General features: G+C 40.8%; 1 long non-coding RNA gene across 3 annotated transcripts; it reads right to left on the reverse strand.

Annotated features, from left to right (window-relative positions):
• Positions 1-438: 438 nt before the first annotated feature.
• On the reverse strand, positions 439-4261 carry LOC123160237 (uncharacterized). 3 transcript variants are annotated; one of them, XR_006480058.1, is made up of 9 exons: positions 4192-4261; positions 3769-3820; positions 3325-3354; positions 3167-3233; positions 2974-3086; positions 2700-2856; positions 1040-1670; positions 924-945; positions 439-832 (listed from the first exon to the last, which is right to left on the reverse strand). It is a non-coding gene; the product is annotated as an uncharacterized lncRNA (long non-coding RNA). The 3 variants fall into 3 exon arrangements; XR_006480056.1 differs by having other exon boundaries at positions 439-945; XR_006480057.1 differs by lacking the exon at positions 3769-3820 and having other exon boundaries at positions 439-945; positions 4192-4234.
• Positions 4262-4711: the final 450 nt, after the last annotated feature.

A 4711-nucleotide genomic window follows, 5' to 3' on the forward strand; every position in this document is an offset into this window, starting at 1 on the left:
ATAGATAGTGAGAATAGTTATCAATAAATAATGGCAGGAAGCAAAAGAAGGGTGCAGAGCATAGGATCCAGTTTTTAGATAAGTAAAATATGAATGTGGGATTCGTAACAGGTTAACACACAAACCAACTAAGTCTATGAGTCGGTCATATAGGAGCCATATCACTTTTCTCTATGCTAATCCTGACACGTATAATTTAATACTACAATTTGACAACTAAAATTGCTACTCCAATGGTAGTGCATATATTCCCTAATAAGCTTAGAAGTTATAAGAACACCTCTTTGGACATCTCCTTTACTGGATGAAAACTAAAATAGTCTATGCCGGAGTTCATGCCCAGCAACCGAGTCCACACCTTTTCTCCGTGCATAGCTTTATTTTCAGTTACGTATGTCTGAGATAAGACTACACAAGGAAGGATCAGAAATTCAGGATTTAGTTCAATGTTGTAACAGAGTTATATATGAACCCTTAAAGAAAAAAAGATTTTATTTACATAGAGTATCTATAAAAATGCTGCAGTACGCAGATTTATGGTGAAAACGTCAACTATTATTCTGAAGTGGCAGAGAGGCAGTGGATGAAGATGTTGGCACTGTGCCGAAGGCGGCCATGGCGTCCTTGTCCACCACACCTCCACCCTCCTCCTTCGCCGGAGCCGGCCACGGCAACCCAGGCGAGCTTGTCCTGGACCAGCTGCCACGTGATGGCCTTGGGGAGCTCCTTCGCCTCCGCCTCCGTCATCGCCGCTGCTAGTGTAGGCTTGGCCTTGGGCCCCCCTCGTGCGGCTGCAGCACTTTGGTCTTGCCCGCCATAGATCCCTACATTGCTGTTGGTGGTGGCTGGTGAGGCGACATGGGAAAGCACGAAGGCATCGTCGAGGCAGAAGACACACTATATAGTTGTCCACCACTGCTCACCTCGACAGCTTGGACGCCTCTGCTGCACCGCCGGAGACACAGGATGAAGCCAAGGTGAGGCAAAATATATGGAGGAAGCATATAGACACAGTAACATAGATATGAATAGTACTAACCAAGCATATACGTATCATACAGGATGCTGCAAGGTATATCTTTTCAGATGAAAATAGTTGCAGAACCACTCTAACCTTGACATGACACCCACGAACAGATCTCATACTCATTGCCCCGTGAACCGTATGAATAAAAAATAATAAGGATGATCAGTAGTCACCAACAATTTGCAATAATAAAAATCTATGATTTTGATGCATATATCACTATATCAGAGGCCCCAAGTATTAAGCTGGATTAACATTCAAACTTCAGTAATTTTACACTTCTGGCTGTTCTAATGAGAAAGCGGAATTCCATAGAACATATAAGGCATATACTAACCTGCAGTTGGACGGAAGTTTAATTCTAGTTCCATCTTCTCAATGTATTTATCTGCACATCAAGAATCCAACTGTCCAAATTTGCATCCATGCATCATGAAGGCTAATCGCATCAGAACTCAAAGAAAAAGTATTTTCTGAAGAACAGATGGGATTTAGTGAGAAGTAGACCAAATCTTCTGGACCTGGCTAATCACATCTGAATTTATACAAAGATGAAAAGATTATCCGTTCACTTATTTCTCCTACGGAAAGGAGCATCGATGGTTTTATGTGTGCTTCCTGCTGCCTGGGCACTCTGTGGCACCTGGATAGATGGGATTAAGTGAGAAATAAGTGAACGGAATATCTTTCAATTATTTCCCAAAAAGCATGATAGTACAGAATACACACAATATCCATTGTTGACGAGAGAAATAAGAATAACAGTTCCAGCAGAACAACGACATGGAAAAGAATTTTATTTGGTTCTCATTTTTAAACACCCTAAACCCTCCAAGCCCTCTAGGAGTTTTGGAACTATCTCTCCAGCTTCTGTACCTCATAGCACCTGCCAAGGTTTCTTGCCAAGGGGAAAAAAGGCTAGGGTGCCTGAATACTGGTCAGGCCTAGCAACCAGGTAGGAAGAAATTCTTCAGACGATGGTAAAAGAAATTACAGCTAAGAAACATGGCAGCTTGCATCGGGACTTTCTCCTCTGGAGAAAGTTCAGCTCAAATGGACAATTTATGGTCCACGTCAAAGGTACAACCTCTAGCAACTAATAAATTCAGATGGAAACAGAGTACACATTGCAATATCCAGGAGTTCCTGGACCAAGTTTTATGTCTGCCCAACTTTCCTAGGCAACTTAAAATAAATAAATGATAACAAAGTGAACAGATTGCTATTTTTCCATGAAAGGTTGGGTGAGCAACCCCCAGCTTGAAAGACATAATTAGGACATATTTGATGGAGAAGCTTATTTAGAAATAGTTTAATCGATACCATGATCATAGTGAAGGTAATAAATATGTACTCCCTCCGTCCCTAAATACTTGTCGGAGAGATGGATAAAATTGGATGTATCATTAATTAGTATATGTCTAGATACATCCATTTTTCTGACAAGTATTTCCGGACGGAGGGAGTATGAAAGAGCAGATGGTCCTCCTCTCCACAACAACAGAAAAATTGAGTTTGAATAAACAGATCAAGTAATGAAAAAGCTCACGCCACTGCGACCATATACAAACACATTTGACCAGTCTAACATTGCAAAATATAGCTTGAAAATTAGAATGTCTTCTAACGCTCTAGCCCAACAAATGAAGGTGGAAGGAGATTGCTGCAATACCATAGCTGAGAGGGAGGAAGGTCTAATTGTTGTGGACCAGAGTATTTACTCTGTCACACGGTTTATGAGCGGAGAGGCGTGAGCAGGCTTCACAGTCATGACACCCAGATCATCGATGCCATAGCAGACCTCACGCTAGCCTCAGCAGGCCTCTAACCTGCATGTTGTACAAACAGCGTTATGTGCCTCAAGAAATTGTAACAAACAGGCCAAAAAAATAAAATGGGCAACTGACCGAGTGAATGCGATATGTTTCATATTTCACACTTTTTACCTTGCAGAATAAACCATAAAGACCTTTCAGGCAATCTTTTCTTGTAACTATGGCATTCTCACAAAGAAAACCTTGGCCTTCAACAGCTCCTCTATAATAACAACAGCATCAGCCTACATGTTTAGCAATGTTATGTGCATTTAAGAGATCTTCAATTGTTCAACAACAATAATGACACTAAACAGAGGTAAACCTGATCTGAAGCGACACATACAGGGGCAAAAACACAGCATAAAAGTTCATCTCCTCCAGCAAGAATCCTAAAAAGAAAATAATTGTTCAACAACAATAATGGCACTAAACAGAGGTAAACCTGATCTGAAGCGAGGCATACAGGGCAAAAAAACTCACCATAAAAGTTCGTCTCCTCCGGCAAGAATCCTAAAAAGAAAGTAATTCTTAATTTCCAAAGGCACCAATAGGATACAGGAAAAAAACACATGCTAAAACACTGCCACTAAGCTATGAACACTGCCATCCAAAAGTACAGCTAGGCCAATCAGTAAATGTAATCATGTTACAGCAATTATTTGTCTGCATACGAAATAACGATCATCTTGGAGCGGCCTCAAGGAATAGCAACACGCAACAAAACAACAGATATTAAGGCATACATCTCAACTGCTTTCAACTTAGTAAATGATGTAAAACTAACCATGACACTGAAGCAACAAAAAAGTATTAGCTTTGTTACTTGACATGCAACCAACAAAAGTTAATTTTTCAGAGTGAAAAAATGTACTAAGCGCAAAGCATGAATAAGAAAATTGTGTTACTGTGGTAATCAGTAGACACCTGAAAAGTAGTTATCCAACCAATTAGATAAAAGACCTTGATTTCGGTATACCTGCAATCAAACCTTTCATAAACAATTGTTTGTTCTTGGTCTCCACCATAAGCTATAACCAAATTGATAACAAACCTCTATAGCTAACTATTTCTGTGATATAATATTAACAAACTTTAACCATGGCACAAATATATATAAATGTGATGAGCAATAAAAAGGAAAGACCAAAAATGTAAACTTCATGGATTGGAACCTTAAGTCAATAAACTAATCTCCAACAGTGCTAACTGATGCCAATAAATTTACTACCAGTATTTTCACCCCTCAAGAAACCCCCAAACATTTAATAGAAGCATCAAATTAGTCATCTAGTACCCAAAAAGAGGTCACCCTAATTAGCAAGGAGATGCATGGCAAGGGGCACGTACATGGCAGAGATGAAGATGCAGGTGCTGTGGCAGAGGCGTCCTTGTCCACCACACCCTAAACACAGTCACTGTTAGACCCCCGAGCTAGGAAGCAGCAAGCAGCACATGTGCACAAAGGACACCCAAAGAACTAACCTAAATAGGTACTGCAGCGCACTAAAAAATGACGACACCACACAAGCATGCAAACGAGAGAAAGCATACAAACATCTTATCCAATAAGCAAGGAAGAAGCGTGTAATCTAATTAACTTAAATTACCTGCAAGCTGTGTAAACCAACTTAAATTGATGAATTGGGGGGGGGGGGGGGGGGGGGGTGGCTTTCATGTTTGCTTTTATTAAGTTCAGCAAATGCTTTGCTGCTATGTTCCGCAATGCTCAGGCTAGTAGCCTACAAATGATTGAAGTGTAAATTATTACTACTGGTCAAACTCGAATTCAGGCCATCAAGTCAGAGATCAAAAAGTCCCCCCCCCCTCCCCTCCCGGTCGCTCCCGCGGGCGACGCGGAGGGGAAACC

Source organism: Triticum aestivum, chromosome 7B (genome assembly GCF_018294505.1).
Source record: "Triticum aestivum cultivar Chinese Spring chromosome 7B, IWGSC CS RefSeq v2.1, whole genome shotgun sequence".
In the NCBI taxonomy this organism is placed as follows: domain Eukaryota; kingdom Viridiplantae; phylum Streptophyta; class Magnoliopsida; order Poales; family Poaceae; genus Triticum; species Triticum aestivum.